Below are 17,298 nucleotides of genomic sequence, written 5' to 3'. Positions count from 1 at the left end.
AAATTTAATACATACATACCGTGTTTCCCCGAAAATACGACCTACCCCAAAAACAAGCCCTACTGAAGGGGGTTGAGCATGGCCAGCATAGGCGGTGAGCTTGTGCGGGCCAACAGTGTCTGGCTGCAGTCCACGCAGCACAGGTGAGTTGAGTATCTATGCAAGCAGCAGGTGGAAGCAGAGGGGGGGGAAGCAGGTGATCCGGATGCACTGAACGGGTTGCGGGAAAGCCAAGTGGCGGTGGGCTGGAAGGGCGACCAGACACGGGAGGCTTACTTTAGGGCCCAAGAGAAAATAAGACCTGGTTTATTTTTGGGGAAACACAGTACATTTTTCTGTAGAGATTGCATCCCCCAACCTAAAATCCCCAGCCTTACTGTTAGGCATCATGGGAACTACCATGTTTCCCCAAAAATAAGACCCTGTCTTATATTTTTTTGAACCCTGAAATAAGCGCTTGGCCTTATTGCCATGCGCTCAAAAGCCCGATTGGGCTTATTATTAGGGGATGTCTTATTTTGGGGGAAACAGGATATGTGCCATCTCATCTATAGTATCAGACTGGGGAAGGTAAATGAAATTCTGATATCTGATAATTATAAAGCAATGATGTTGATCTCACATAGATCATCCCTCCTTTGGAGTTGATGACAGCAGATGTTTTGAATCTGAAGGGAGAAATTTTATACAAAAATCCATGCTCTTTGGTATTAGCCTTTCAATACATGAAGGTATGGTTTCTGTTATAGTTACCAGATGGAATAAGGCATAAGGATGTAAGTTGAAGTGTCTAAACAATTACCCTTGTAATTTAAAAAAATAATAGCTACTAAATTATGGCCCATGTACTTCTTTCTGCTTTGTAGACTGACCCTTTGAAGATGATACTGACTTCTTACATGAAAAAGCAATATGTCATTATCCCTCCTCTGAAAAAAAACAAATTTTGCCTAAAGGGAGACAATGGGGTGACACGGGATGGAACCTATAAAACATCAGAAGGAACTAATTTCCAAGTCTTTCATTCACTCTTCTTTGGTGTTTACAGTTAATAAAACGTTAGTTCTGCTTACACCTTTACAATTTTCTTCCATATTTTCCCTTGGTACATCCACCCATGTATCTGTTCAACCAATTATATATGCATCTTTCTTTCATTCAAAATTTGAAAGTATGATAGAAAGTGGGAAAGGGTGCTCAGCCCCCCCCCCCCCCCACACACACACATTTCTTTCAGAATTGAATTTTCTCTCAGTGTCATTCTATCCACTTTCGGTATTTTCTCTGGCTCCTTCTGTCTCTATTTTTGATTTCTTTCCTTCTTGTGGTTCTCTATGCCCTGCGATGCTCTACCATCCACTTATTTCTAAAGACAATTTCTCCAAGTTGTTGATATTATTTCTTAGAATAACTGATTACAAGCTGGTTTAGGAGAAGCAGCAAGGAAAGCTTGGGAGAGGCTAAAACAATGGACAGTAGTAAAAACAATAAAGAGTATTTGGGGCAGAGTGAATATTCTTTAGATTCTACTTAGGCTCACTAAATATACACATTTGTAGGATTTTTTTTTTAAAAAAGAGCCAGTTTGGTATAGAAGTTAGAAGCACGAGGCTATGTAGCAGGAGATCTTTATTGTAAAGTCTCTCCGAGAGATTTTGGGCCAGTCGCTTTCTCTTAGTCCTACTAAGAAGGCTGTGGCAAAGCCCTTCTGAAAACTGAAAATGTTATCCAGAAAACTGTAGGGACTTTGCCTAGGCAACTGCCAGGAGGCAGGATGTACTTGAAGGCACACACACAAGAAAAAGGGTATTTGAAACCTCTAGCTATAATAATGTGTTTATATAAAATTATTTCCCACTCTTCTGGGAATATTGTATGAAAACTAGTACAGAATACTATCAATTTAAAACTCAATTGTGTACTTTACTATATACAGAAAGAACATCTGTACAGTAGAAATTGTTGAGTTAAAATTAAAGCATGGGATGAAATTTACGCTCTCTGTGAAGTAAATGTCTACGTAAATTAGGAGCAGAGAATTCCACAATTTAATGCAGTTTGTTATCTCCACGGCCAGTTCTGAAACAGAACAAACTTCACTGCCAGATATAAAATACAGCTGGATGCCTTCTCCCTTTCATCTTGTATGGTAGGCAGAAAGCCTGCTATCTCAAGTTGAGGAATTTTACTTATAAAAAAAATTTGAGACCTCCTGTCTAAACTCTCAGAAAAGAGGTCTTGGAGAAAAAGCCCAAGCTGATTTGAGGCAAGAACAAAGTTCCATCGTAAGTACAACCGGAACAGGAGACTATTTTCCATTTCTATGTGTTGTATTCTAAATGTGAGCTATAAATTGAAAGACATCATCATCTGTGGCAGATGTTTGATGCTGCCTGAGGATGCAGAAAGACTATGGCCTTTACGGCATGCATTAAGCATTCTGTTGCACCTTCTTCTGAGCCTGAAACATCTGGACTGAATTTGACCTAGACCCGTGATGGCGAATCTATGGCACATGTGCCACAGCTGGCATGCAGAGCCCTCTCTGCGGGCATGTGAGCAGTCACCCAAGTTAGCTCCATCGCGCATTCGCGGCATGCCTCCCGCCGGCCAGCTGTTTTTTGAAATACACCGGGGGGGGTGGCGCATGCAGGAGACATTTTTGGGCCCAGGAGGCTGCAGGGAGGCCCACTAGGCCCAAAACAGGGTGTGGGGGTGCAGTGCACCACCCCCACGGCCCATTTTTGGGCCTGGGAGGCCTGCTAGGCCAAAAACGGAGCATGGGGGGGTGCAGCACATCCCCACCACGGCCTATGTTTGGGCCCAGGAGTCTGCAGGGAGGCCTGCTAGGCCCAAAACGTTGGGCGGGGGAGTTGCACACGCATGTGGGGGGGAGCGCATGGGCAGGTGGGCGCATTGCATTATGGGTGCTGGTGCACGCTGTCACACATGCGCAAACGCGCTTCCGGCACACAAGAAAAAGATTAGCTATCACTGACCTAGACAGTACAGCTGTATCTTTTTCATTGGTAGGGAGGGTTCTTCGTTTTTTTCACTCACAGATGGTCTTTCCTTTCATGAATAATAAAGAATCGGATGCATAAATCTCTCACCATCCTCATCCAGCCTTTAAATTCTTCATTCTTCTCATCATGAGTCGCAAAGCTCTTTGTCAGGGCCACATAAAATGTCATGCCAAACAAATTTATATGTCATGACTGGAACCAATGCTTCAGAAAATGTACACATACCTAAAGATATGACCACTTCTGATTTGATTCCTAAAAGATGCTGTGGGACAGTGTGGAGGCACAAGCCAGAACCTGTCTGAAGTTCTTTAAAGCAGCCACCTCTTTTCCTAAGAACATAAGAAAAGCAGCTTCGCAATCTTAGGAAAAGTAGTAGACAGGTTCTATCTTGGTGCCTCCATGTGCTCTGAATTGTTTTGAAATCAAATCTGAAATAGTGACTACGTGCAAACACACACAAGTCCACATTACATTTCTCAGAAGCTATGATAGGTCTGTTAGGACTAAGAAAGTACGAAGTCCAGTTGGTTAAGACAGTATCTAAAAATGGAGCTTTCCCTCCCTACTGAAAAACCAAATTCCATATTTACTCTTATTTATTTTATAATCCAACTATGGTATTTGTTTCGTAGGCTAACCATGATAATCTCAGGAGTTTTCTCTTAAGACCAAAGCAGGGGTGAAATCCAGCAGGTTCTGACAGGTTCTGGAGAACCGGTAGCGGAAATTTTGAGTAGTTCAGAAAGCCGGCAAATACCACCTCTGGCTGGCCCCAGAGTGGGGTGGGAATGGAGATTTTGCAATACCCTTCCTCCAGGAGGAGGGATGGAATGGGGATTTTGCAGTATGTTTCCCCTGGAGTGGGGTGGGAATGGAGATTTTGCAGTATCATTCCCCTGCCACGCCCACCAAGCCACACCATGCCCACCAACCCACGCCCACAGAAACGGTAGTAAAAAAAATTGGATTTCACCACTGGACCAACTACATTGCCAACTTGGACTCAATCTGTTTCACCATGTTCTAACTATACTATGGATACTATTGTATATAGGTTTTGCATGAAGACCATGAGATACTCTAGGACAGGGGTGTCAAACTGGCGGCCTGCAGGTCGGATGCTTCACATGCAGGCCATGCCATCCCGGCTCTGCAAAGGCAAAAAAAGTCATGGTAACGTCACGTGACGCAACCATGTTTGACACCCATGTTCTAGGATTCCCATTTTTCTAACCACATTTCATATTGTGATTGGATCAGTACGTTCAAATGCCTTTCTATAATCAATAAAGCACATTCTGACTTTTTGACATTTTGGGGATTTCTCAGCTATCCAGCATGGATCAGCAATAATGTCCTTATCCTTTTCTAAAGCCAATTTGAACATCTGGTATTTTTTTTTTCCATGTAGGGTTCTAATCTATGTTGGATGAATCTAAGTATTATCTTACTAGCTTTTGAAATTAATAACGTATGATAGTTTGTACACTGTGTGAAGTCTCTTTTTGGCATTGCAATGTAGATTTTACCTCTTTTAAACTGTTGGCCACTCTACTCTTTCTACGACTTACTTACTTACGGGCTTCCTCACCCAGGCATTCATTCACATACAAAATACTACACAACCAGAAGAAGCAGCCACAACAATGCCACTCACAAATACAACAAACCATTCTCATTACCCTTAATTACCAAGCTCAGATAAACATGACTGAGCTTGCCTGCTGCATAAAAAATAAAAAGGGGATTCAAATGAACATCTCTCATGCTGAGTCTATGAAAAGGATAGACCCATTCATGGCTATTTAAGCCCCAGTCCCAAAGGTCCACCTCCCTTGTCAAATAGGTGGAAAATATGCGTGGAATGATTACAATTCACACTCTTAAAAAAGCATTTTCTGCTGTTTAATTGAATTAATCAGGGATACTAGATATAGACTGAAGAAATCCAGATAGTCATTAGATGGCAGCAAAGAGAGACAGAAGAGTGATCTTTTTTCTCCTATCTAATAGTCATCTGGATTTCTTCAATCCATATACAGTTCAGGTAGTCGTCAATTTATGATCACAGTTGGGTCCGGAACTTCTTTTGCTATGCAAAGTAGTCATTAAAAGTGAGATGCACCAAATTTTATAATCTTTTTGCCACAGTTGTTAAACAAATCATACGGTCATTAAATAAATCAAATTTTCCTCATCGATTTTGCTTGTCAGGAGCCAAATTGGGAAAGTTGCAAATGGCAATGCTACAACCATTGTAAACACATGCTGGTTGCCAAGTGCCCAAGTTATGATCAAATCCTTTAAAATGGCCATAGGAATGCTGCATCAGTCATAAAGTGAGGACCGGTTATCAATGACTTTTTTTCAGCACCATCGTAATTTTGAATGGTTGTTAAGCTGAGGGCAACCTGTACCAAACAGTCTGTTCAAACACCTAAGGCTTCCACATCTTAATCCATTCAGGAACAATAAAATAAATCGGATGTGGTGATCTTGGAGATGAAGCGTGACTGATAATATAGTTCTTGTTGTTGTGTACCCCTCCCTATCAGGTTGTCTTAATTAAAATTCAATTTCTTTTATAGGTGCTTTGTAGCCCAGTGTTGTCATCCTCAGCAACTTTACAATGGGTAGGCTTCAACTCCCAGAATTCCCCAACCCGTCTACTAGCTGGGAAATTCTAGAAGCTGATGTCCACTATTATAAAGTTGCTAGGATGACCAATGTCGTTGCAGCCTGCCACAAGCAGATTTGTTTTACCTTTAGAAAAGATCTGAAGGCCTGGCTTGGCTTCCTTCATCTGTGGTTCCCAAAGGAGTTGCTTTCACAACATTTATACCATTGTCTATGTTGTGAAGGTGGTCAACAATGCCCAGGCTGTACCATCATGCCACGTCTATGATCTGAAAGAAAATACGTGCCATCGGGCTTTTTAGCATTTGGCTGGCTTTACTTTATGGCCTTAAAGAGACAAGATGCTGAAAGTTGGCCTTGACAGCTTCAGTCTTGGAATACATTGCTGGCATAGCTGCTAGCGCCGTTATTCCCAAACGGCCTTCTGCATTCCGCCTACATGGGTACAATAATTGCTGACCATAACTAGCTTCTGTAACAGGCTCCTGCTTAGCATATCTTTTATTCTGAAGCCTGGCCCCCAGAAAAGTTGAGGATTTAAGCCTCCCTTTTCTCCGCCTGCTTGTCCATCCCTTATTAATTAACTCTTCTGTCTGCAGGATTTCCCAGCATGCTGGCCTAGCCTCTCCTTTAAGCCAGAGAGACAAAACCAGCTGCTGCCCCAAGGTGGTCTGGTCTCTCTTACAATCTGTGCTGCTTTCTAGCAGTTATTTAGTGCCTCTCTTGGGTTTTGTGCCCAGTCGCCCCCCCCCCCACCCGGCCTTTTTCTCCTTTGTCTCTTTATCTAAAAGGGGGAAGCCACCGAGTAGCCTTCCTCTGTGTGAGGATCTACCGATCCTTGTTGGTCCATCTCGAGATTCACGATGGGGGCAGGGAGAAGAGAGGAGCTAATCAATTCAGAAAATCATTTGGGTGGCAACTTCACACGTGACAGGCTATTTTCTTCTGCTCCACTGATATCCAACGGGCTGAGCAAAGCTCTGGGGAAGAAGGGCCGCTCCTGTGTAACCACAACTGGATCTTTCATCAGCTGGGCTTAGGGAATAACCACTAACTGGAGGGAGGAAGAGCTTTGAGAGGGAATTGGCTCCTGCTATTCCCTCTTTCACATCTGATTAACACTTGCCTAACACTAGGGAACACTTTCCCCGAGATTCTTCTGTTGAGATGTATTGAGAATATGTGAGCCTTGCAGGGCAAACCAGATAAAAAACACAATCAGATGAACTAATTCTACTTAATTATCAACTACGTTTTTAGAATCCTGCAAGCCTGAAAGTACAAGTCTCGCTGTGTCATTTATACTCTGAAAAGTCCCCTCTGAACTTCTTTCTCTGTCTATTATCTAGTTTTGGCTATGCTTTCTTCTCTGACTATTCCCTAGGCCAGGGGTGTCAAATTTGCGGCCCATGGGCCAGATGCGTCACACACTGGCCACGCCCACCCCCGTTTTAGGAAAGGGGGGAGAAGTTGCGATACGTCACCCCAGGAGTTTGACACCCCTGTCCTAGACAGTATTTCTTTACCCCAACTTTCCAGTTTTGGTCACCACAATATAAATAAGCCGTTGGGACTCTGGAAAAGGTGCAGAGATGAGCTGCAAAGGTGATTAGGGGGCTAGAGGTTAAAACACATGAACGGTTGCAGAAACTGGGTGTGCCTAGTCTAGTGAAAAGAAGGACCAGGGGTGATATTATAGCAGTGTTCCAATATTTGAGGGGCTGCCAAAGAAGAGGTAGTCAACCTATTTTCCAAAGCACCTGAAAGAAGGCAAGACAAGAAGCAAGGATGGAAACACTATCAATGATAGATTCAACTTAGAACTAAGGAGAAATGTCCTGACAATGAGAAAAATTAACCAGTAAAACAGCTTGCCTCCAGAAGTTGTGGATGCTCAATCACTGGGAAATTTTTAAGAAGAGATTGGACAGCCTTTTGTCTGACATGGTATAAGGTCTCCTTCTTGAGCAGGGGGTTGGACTACAAGACCTCTGAGGTTCCTTCCATCTCTGTTATTCAAGAGCTTTCTCACATACCATTACATGCCCCACCCACTATTCAGCTGCAAACTGATCTGACCAGTTTCTTTGATGTCACTTAAGGTCCTTTCCATATGCCATTACAGGTGACTCTAGTGGCAAGTCTTGCCACGGGTCTGTATAATACACTAAGGTCGGCCATTGCAACTGGCCATTTCTTGGCTGAGCAGGAACATTGACATCAATTTTCCCTGGTCTAAAGAACAATCCTCAGTCTTCCTATTGGGGTAACACCTCTATTTCTTTATTTCTATGATTTTTGTCCTGCCTTTATTACTTATAAGTAACTCAAGACAGCAAACATACATAATATTTTTTCTTCCTCATCTTTTTCTCCACAATGAACAACCCTGTGAAGTGGGTTGGGCTGAGGGAGAGTGACACTCTGGGTAGGCCAAAGTTACCCAGACAGCTTTCATGTCTAAAATGAGTTTAGAACTCACAGTTTCCTGCTTTCTGGGCCAGCACCTCAACTGCCGTGCCAAACTCTAGAAAACAATTAGAGACAGCTGATTACATATAACCCAACTAAAAGTAATTTCATTATTCTGATGTTGCCCACAGGCCTTTAGATCCAACCCACAGGAAAATCTGTCCCCATACTAAATTAGAAATGGTATCTTTTTGATAAGGTTATTAGATTGAGGAGGGGGGAGGCTTCGTAATGAATTCTAATTCCAAATGGCAATTCTAAGCAGAAAACCAGCTCACATTAATGTGAATTTAGATTTTTTTTCCCCTGGGCCTAAATACTACATCAAGGATGAATTTTAGGGCTCTTCTCTTATACCTCCACCACCTACCCCCACCTCTGCCCATCACCATAATCCCTGCAGGCCAATTTGCCTGAATGGTAGGGCACATGATTTGAAGGATGGGAGGGGATGACAGCTTGGAAAGGATTTCTTCTTACAAATTCCCCAAGGGCAGGAAAGAAATGCCCATTCAGCCTCTTTTGAGGTGACTTCCTCAGTGTGGACTCTCAGGCAGAATATTCTCAAATAATTATCTGGTATCATCTTGTATCTGTTATAATTCAAACAAAGGGAAGACCGAAAAATGCTGGATTTCTCTCTTTTTTTTTTCCCTAGGTAAAGGATTAAAAAGAGTAAAGACTGTAATGTTGAGCCTACTTATTTGAGAATAAGCTTCACAAAAATCCAGGATAACAGCTATTATTATCAATAATGGGCTAAATAAGAATAAATAAAATTTTGAACAAGTCCAATAGGAAAATCAACGTGGCTGCATGGTCTTTAACAACAGATCTTTGATGTAAAACTCTAGATGATCACTAAATGGCAGCACACATACAGAAACTCCCTAACTCTTTGCCACCATCTGGTGATTGTTCTCAGTTTGCAGTCCAGTTTTAATAAGCCCTAGTTAGTAACAATGCAGCTTTGTTTCTTCTTAGAAATAGATCAGTCATTTCATTCTGTGAAACCAAGTCATCTTGTGTTTATTTGGGTTTGGCATCCATGAACAACTAGCAGTCAGAAGATATGATGAAAGCTTCTTAATTTCACAACGCATGGACAGATTCGACCATCATTTTAACTGGGAAACTGAGCATCTTAGATCATGCCAAGTCCAAAAAAATACCAAAGAATTCCTAGAAGCCTGGCACTCAGACAGATCAGCCAACAACAGGCACATAAAGATAAATGATATCTAGATACCACTCAAAAGAGACACTCAAAAAACCAAAAAGGAAACAAAAAGACTAAAATGTCTTCCCACTAGCCATCAGCACCCATATGAGCAGAGATTAATAGTAAGATAAAACTAGACCAACAATCAAGAACTAAACAATGGTTGGTAGTTCCAGTCAAGGAACTACCAATGTAAACAAACTAACAGCAAACAATCTAATCAACCTAATCCCATCAACCTGACAAGGCAAGCCACTAGTATATAAAACAAGAACAAACATACTCCTTTGTAGCACTGATGATGTTACCTACTTTGGTAATGAAACATCTGCAAGAAAACCACAAGTGTGAGAGCACCAAAGACCCCACAGTTACCTCGGTTTGGAAGTGACTTTGAAAATTTAATTCCTGTTAAAGCAACTAAAAGCAATTGAATGTTTCACTGCTTGCAGCTCATGGGAACAAGCCGTCTTGTCACATTTGGAGAGGCTGGTGCATCACATTAATTGCTCCCTTTGGAGACCAGAAGCCCATATCAATGCAAGGTCATCATTTGGCTGACTGACAGGGAAGTGTCAAGTTTATGTGGGCTAATCCCTTTTAGCCTTCTGCAGATGAGACGATGAATGTGCCATTTCAAAGATGTTGCCGAGTGCAAAAGCCATTTGCTTCCATGAAACTCCTTTTCAGAATTACTTGAACGATCCGCCCCACACATAAAAATAAAAATGCACTCTGAAAACGGGCCACAGGAAGAAAGGGCAGGCCAGTGCTATGCGCTTCCACAATTAGCTTTATTTTTTCAAACTTTCTTGGGAATTGTTAGGCATGCATGCCTATACACAGATAGTTCTTGACTTACAACCACAATTGAGCCCAAAATTTATGTTGCTAAGTGAGGCATTTGTTAAGCGAGTTTTGCACCATTTTACGACCTTGCTTGCCACAGTTGTTAAGTGAATCATTGCAGTTGTTAAGTTATAATGATATTGTTTCCTGATTGCTTATTTGTACCCTATGACTATCATTAAGTGTTGTACCTTATGATTCTTGATGAATGTATCTTTTCTTTTATGTACACTGAGAGCATATGCACCAAGACAAATTCCTTGTGTGTCCAATCACACTTGGCCAATTAAAAAAAATTCTGTTCTATTCTATTAATAACATGGTTGTTGAGTGAATCTTGCTTCCCCATAAAAGGTCACCTGACTCTGGACACTGCAACCATCATAAATATGAGTCAGTTGTCAAGCATCTGAATTTTGATCACATGACCATGGGGATGCTGCAACAGTCATAAGTGTGAACAATGGTTGTAAGTCACTTTTTTTCAGCGCCTTTGTAACTTTGAACAGTTACTAAATGAACTGTTGTAAATCAAGAACTACCTGTGTATTCTCAGTTCTACCTAAAGTATAATTCCTGTTATTTTATCCCATTCATATAGAAACTAGTAAATGTTCGTAGTGTAAAATGCTGTTATATCCAGAGAACATGGATTTTTAGGTTGAATTTAACTCTCATTCTATTCTATTAGCTTCTCTCAGAGATTATTTTCATGAACAGAAGTCTATTTGCTGTAGGATTCCTGAACACATTGGGATCAAGGATAATTAATCTGCTGAATCAGACTTCTGGACTTTTCGTCTGGCCCTTAAAACTTACTTTTTTCAGTTAGCCGGTCTGGCTTGATTCTATGTTGGTTTTAAAGTTTGATACTGATTTTAATTGAAATGTTTTAAATTATGGGGCAAATTTCATTTAATTATTTTTTAAATTATTTTAACTTTTGTGTACAAATGTTTTTATTTTGGCTGTTCACTGCCCTGAGTCCGAAAGGAGAAGGGCGGTATATAAATCTAATAAAAGATAGAGATAAAGAAGACTGCCAGAGTGGCAGTTTGTCCAGCTATTTTACATTCAGAAATCTTTCTAGTGGCCTTATCTTCTCCGCCACCAATGCTCATTTGATGACATAACAGTGCAATCCCTAAGAACACAGAATATTATTATTTTTCATCCTTTAAAAACAGCAAATGGGAAGCTGTTCCTATTAAATGTATTTTACACAAATAAACCAGAATGGAATGAGTATTGATTCTTTTGAACCTTGGTGTTGAAGAAGACCCCTGGGAATTCTGTGGACTGCTAAAAAAACAAACAAATGGACCGTTGAATGAATCTACTCACTCATGGCACAAATGACCAGACTATCCTACTTTGGGTCAAGGTTCTCTGGAGAAAGTTCTAATTCTGGGAAAGGTAGAAGGAAAAGAGAAGGAGACAACCATCAGCAAGATGGATGGACTGAATTACAGCGCCAATCGCTGCATCATTAGAAGATCTAAAGGACCTTCTAATGGACCTTCAGGCTAGGAAGTGATGCTCATGGAGAAAATCTTTATCTATATGGTTGCTAGCAGTCAAACAGCAATTGATGGCATATAATCAATAAAATAAACATGATGAAAAGAAAGTTCCACTGATCACGTGCACAAATCTGGAAGCATAAATATGGAGGGGAGGAGCATGTCATTTATTTATTTAAAACATTTATATAGCCACACATCTTATCACAAACTGAGTAACTCCCAATAAAACAAAAATAAGATAAAAATAACATTAAAAGTCATAAAACTAAACACATAAAAATAAACAAAACTGGTACCGAAACAAGCTTTATGGCATTATTTGTGTAATTATATCATGGCTCTGTGATGCAATTGTGTTTTTGTCTCCGTAGAGTCTCTGTTTGGGGAACACTATATTAAAACGAAAAAATTATCTGGTGCTTTAATACTTTTATAGTTGCCTTGAATAAAGAGCCCTGGTAGCGCAGCAGACTAAAGCACTGTTATTAACATCAGCTGCCTGCAATTACTACAAGTTCAAATCTCACCAGGCTCAAGGTTGACTCAGCCTTCCATCCTTTCTAAGGTAGGTAAAATGAGGACCCAGATTGTGGGGGCAATAAGCTGACTTTGTATAAATATACAAAAGTATGAAGGCTATTGCTTAACGCATTGTAAGCCGCCCTGAGTCTTCGGAGAAGGGCGGCATATAAATCAAATTTTAAAGAAAAGTAACTTTACTTAAAACCACTTCCTCTTTTTGTAGATGCTTATGAATAATCCAACTGATTTATTTCAAAAAATTACGATTTATATTGATATTGTTTCCTGGTTGCTTATTTGTTCCCTATGACTATCATTAAGTGTTGTACCTTATGATTCTTGATGAACATATCTTTTCTTTTATGTACACTGAGAGCATATGCACCAAGACAAATTCCTTGTGTGTCCAATCAATAAAAATTCTATTCTATTCTATTCTATTCTATTCTATTCTATTCTATTCTATTCTATTCTATTGATTGATTTGTAAAGCATATATAAGATAACAGGTAAAAGTATAAACATAATTTGAATACATGAAAAGTGTAAGAGTGAAAAGGAATATTAGGACAGGGACGGTAGCACGCTGGTGCACTTATGCATGCCCCTACACACCTCTTAGGAATGGGATGAGGTCAACAGTAGACAGTCTAAGGTTAAAGTTTTGGGGGTTTGGGGAAGAAACCACAGAGTCAGGTAGTGCATTCCAGGCATTGACCACTCTGTTGCTGAAGTCATATTTTCTGCAATCGAGTTTGGAGCGGTTTACCTTGAGTTTGTATCTATTATTTGCTTGTGTGTTGTTGTGGTTGAAGCCAAAGTAGTCATTGACAGGTAGGACATTGTGGCAGATAATTTTATGTACTACGCTTAGATCAGAATTGAAATGTTTCTCCCATTTTTATCCATCTTTGGTTCTGCACTTTTGAATGGAGGTCAAAGGCACGAAATCCCATCGGGGTCCAAAGTGATTTATTGCCTGAGTTTGCAAATCAGGCTTATGTTTGCTAACACAGAGTCGGCTAATTTGAAGCTGAATAAGTAGCCCATGCGATTAGTTCAACGTCCTGTGTGAAAACTTATGCCGGATTCAGTCAATAACCCTCTGTTGCTAACAGGTTAATAGTCTGTCAATAGAAAGATCCTGCACTGCCACTGTGAACAGAAACAAATTGCTTACTGCTGGACCAGATTCTCATGGCAGTTCTTGCAGTTAGAAATAAGGAAACTGCAGCAGGAGAAAAAGATTGGTAGGGGAACATTTGGAGAAATGCAGCTGATCTGTAGAGGAGGCGGGGTTGGAAGTGGGAGCAGGTGGAAGTTGTTTACAGTATTTGCTCTGCTGTTAAGGGTGGCCCAACAGACTGAAAAAAGCAGCTGGCTGCAGGAGGAAGAAGATCCAGAGGCTTTCTCAGGCAGTATTTTTCAGGTTTGTAACCATAGTACAACCAGGCAACTGGAGAACACAGTCTTCACTTGGGGAATAATCCTGAAAAAACCCAGGGTGTGTTTGGGGAGGGGAGGGGGCTTTTGCCTCTGGTGGGGCTTACCAAGTATCTGAGGTGTCTTTTGCAAGATCCAGTACATAAATACATTCTTGGGCAACAAGCTTTGTCGGAGGAGGCAAAGATCCAACGCTTAACGTTCACACATGCTTTGTTAATTGTAATCCCGATTAGGATTGGTAGGGTTTTTTGTGGAGTTTTAGTTTTGTTTTTTGTTTTTTTGGTTTAAGATGTTATGATGAGTCAGCTGTTCAGCCTATTTATAATTTGGGGGGATTTTGAGAGACTAAGATCAATAGGCAGTTAATTTATAACCTTGCGTGATGAATACGGTGTGCCCAGAGGTGGGATTCAAATAATTTAACAATTGGTTTATTATTTATTATTATTTATTAGTTCAATTTATATGCCGTCCTTCTCCGAAGACTCAGGGCGGCTTAAAATGCACTTATAGCAATAGCCTTCATTCTTTTGTATATACCTGCTTATTAGGGCTTTTGGCCCCCCATAAGCGGTGTTTTTACAAAGTCAGCTTATTGCCCCCACAATCCGGGTCCTCAATTTACCTACCTTGGAAGGATGGAAGGCTGAGTCAACCTTGAGCCTGGTGAGATTTGAACTCACACTAATTGCAGGCAGCTGGCAGCTAAGTGCTACATAACAGCACTTAGTCCGCTGCACCACCAAGGTTCTCTGCCCTAATTATTTCTTCCAATAACCAGTTCACCAAACTGCTCAGAAAGTTAACAAGCGGTTTTCCCGAAGTGGTGCGAACAGGTTAAATCCCACCACTGGGTGTGCCCGTATTTTACATGGGGTCAAAATGCACAGGCATGCCCCAGCAGAAGCTTGGATAATTGTTTGCAGGTGGAACATAAATCCCTGCTTATGCAAAGAGGCAGATCGCACCATTTTATGGATAGCAATGATCTTCCAAGCTTGAGATTCTCTAAATCAAATTTTGTTATCAGTCCATTTAAGTAACTTGGTCACAGTGGTAGGTTTCCAATTTTTTTACTACCGGTTCTGTGGGTGTGGCTGGGGAAGGATACTGTAAAATCTCCATTCCCTCCCCACTCCAGGGGAAGGATACTGTAAAATTTCCATTCCCTCCCCACTCCAGGGGAAGGTTACTGCAAAATCCCCATTTCTTCCCGATCGGCTGGGACGCGGGAGGCAGAGAATAGATGGGGGTGGGGCCAGTCAGACTTTTTACTACCGGTTCTCCGAACTACTCAAAATGTCCCCTACTGGTTCTCCAGAACTGGTCAGAACTTGCTGAAACCCACCTCTGATGCAAACCCCATGCAGTGAAGACCAAGGTACCATTTTTGTATCATAAAGCAATGTGGGTGATATTTTTAAACTTAGGCCACCAATACCTGTCTCCTTTTAATTTTAATTTAAGTGTTCGATTTACATTTGTAAGGGGCCAGTCTATGATCAAAAATTATCTCGGGTAACCATAAGATTTTGGAAGAACCTTGAGTGTACTCACATAATTCACTGAACTACTAGCAAATAGCCACATATTAGCCTTGCATATTGTGTGAACCCAGCCTGTGTAGTCAATTTGTTGTGCAACATACTAACTTGGAAAGTTGGCTAAGCTGAGCAAGATATGGTTAACCATGGATGCATTGTGTGAATATTGACACTGGTTGATACTGGGAAAAACTTGTTTTTTCTTCTACTTTGTGTCCCCAATCCGATCCTCCCTCTCTTATTCCCATGTCTACTTTTAATTTGAAAAATGTTGGTCACATCCTGCTTATCAAACTTCTATAGCCAGTTAACATAGTATATAAAGCAGGATTACTATGTAGATTTGACAAATTTATTCAAAAGGCTGTTAGATTATTCTTCCCAGTACTGTTTCAATTGCAGATATTTGTACTGTGGTTTGTTTTTCTTTTTAGGCAAACAGAACATTCACCTATGCCAGGGGTCTGCAGCCTTAAATACTCAAAGAGCCATTTGGACCCATTTCCCACAGAAAAGAAAACACAGGGAGCCACAAAACCTGGATGGGTGTGGCCAACTTGACGTCACTCACTTCCACCAGTCACATGACCCTCTAGCCACACCTACCCAGCCAGTCATTAGGGCAGAGGACCGGTTGTTAAAAAACACCAGGAAACACAAAATCCTTTTGACAGATTTCTCTTTCTCTCTCCCTCCTATCCCCCTGCCCACCCTGTGTCTCTCTATCTCTCTTACCCTCTCTGTATCTCTCTGTCTCTGCCCGCCTCTTCTCCATTCCCTGCCATCACCCTTACCTTCTCAGCCCAGGTGAGGAGTGACTGGGAGGGGAGGGCAAGGGGCAGGGGCAGGGCCAGCCAGTGATGGGATCACCCGACAGGGAGCCACAGCAGAGGGCCCAAAGAACCACATGTGGCTCCAGAGCCGCAGGTTACTGACACCTGACCTATGCCCAAATTCATGAATGGCAACAGGCAAGAGATTTTAACAGCGCTCAAGAATATGTTGTGAAATACAAATAGATTTCCTTGTTCACCATGCATAATCCTACCCAGCAGTATAGTTTAGTGAAAAGCCAAGGGCAGATTGCCCAAATTTTTAAGAGATTCAGGATGGATTAGTAAACTTTTGTTTATTTACATAGAGGATGTTGGTTTGCTTTAGAACTTACTGTAAAAAGATAGGTCGCCAAGAATGACCTATCTGATATGATTCTAATTAAAATTACCATTTTTTTTTTCACTTCCTAAATGGCGCTTTTACATTTTTGGTTTCTGTTTTCGGGGGTTTTGTTTAATTTTTTTTGGTTTACTGTAGGGATTCATATTTTCATACTTAGCTCACTACCCTAAACTGGTAATCGGAGGAGCAGATTTAACTCAAAAGAGAGTAACTTTAAATTCATGAAATTAGCATGACCAGCTTATGATTATGACCATGAGACTGATATAGAGATAAATATAAGATGGGGATAAGAGATTGAATTTGATTTTCCAGACTTGCCCATTCAGTTTCAAAAAGGCAGATTATAGTTTTCTAGAGTCTCATTTATCTGATGGCCTTGTGAAGTTATCTCACTGGGAACTGCATTGAATGACTGCCTAAAGAGTTTGGTTAGCATTTGCCTTTTTTTTTTTTCTGATCTGCAGTCTAACTTGTCCTGATCTGAAAAATGTTTTCATGTCCTGGTGAAAGCACTGGAGAAATTGCTAAGAAAATAATCAAGGAAAATGATCTGGTGGGTGAAATTAGTTCCCATTTGAAGGCTGATTAAACTACAAAGTTAGTTTATAATTGTGTCTTCAGCCAGACCAAGAAAACCATGGTTTGTTGTAGATTCTTACAAAGCCCCAAGTTTTATCAGGAAAATGGAAAGAATAATCATTCCATTAATACAGGTCTCCAAATTGATGCTATCCAGATATATTGCAACTCCCATAATCCCCAGACAATAGGGGCATTTTGGCTGTGGGCGATTGGAGTTGTATTACTACATATCTTGGAGGCACCTGGTTAAGAAACATTACTCCATTGAAGTGTTTCTCAACTTAGGG

General features: G+C 40.9%; 1 protein-coding gene across 1 annotated transcript in view; it reads left to right on the top strand.

The window, feature by feature from the left end:
* The first annotated feature begins 13,613 nt into the window (after positions 1 to 13,613).
* Positions 13,614 to 17,298, top strand: part of ADA2 (adenosine deaminase 2) — a 39,064-nt gene continuing 35,379 nt past the window's right edge. The window contains exon 1 of the mRNA XM_070946952.1: positions 13,614 to 13,686. The gene's annotated coding sequence lies outside the window, so the exon portion shown is untranslated. The remainder of the gene's footprint in view (positions 13,687 to 17,298) is intronic.

Source organism: Pituophis catenifer, unplaced genomic scaffold (assembly GCF_029215685.1).
Source record: "Pituophis catenifer annectens isolate HBS135680 unplaced genomic scaffold, rPitCat1.0.hap2 SCAF_7, whole genome shotgun sequence".
Classification (NCBI taxonomy): Eukaryota; Metazoa; Chordata; class Lepidosauria; order Squamata; family Colubridae; genus Pituophis; species Pituophis catenifer.
Note: the sequence above shows the minus strand (reverse complement) of the source record. Positions and strands in the feature narration are given on the sequence as shown.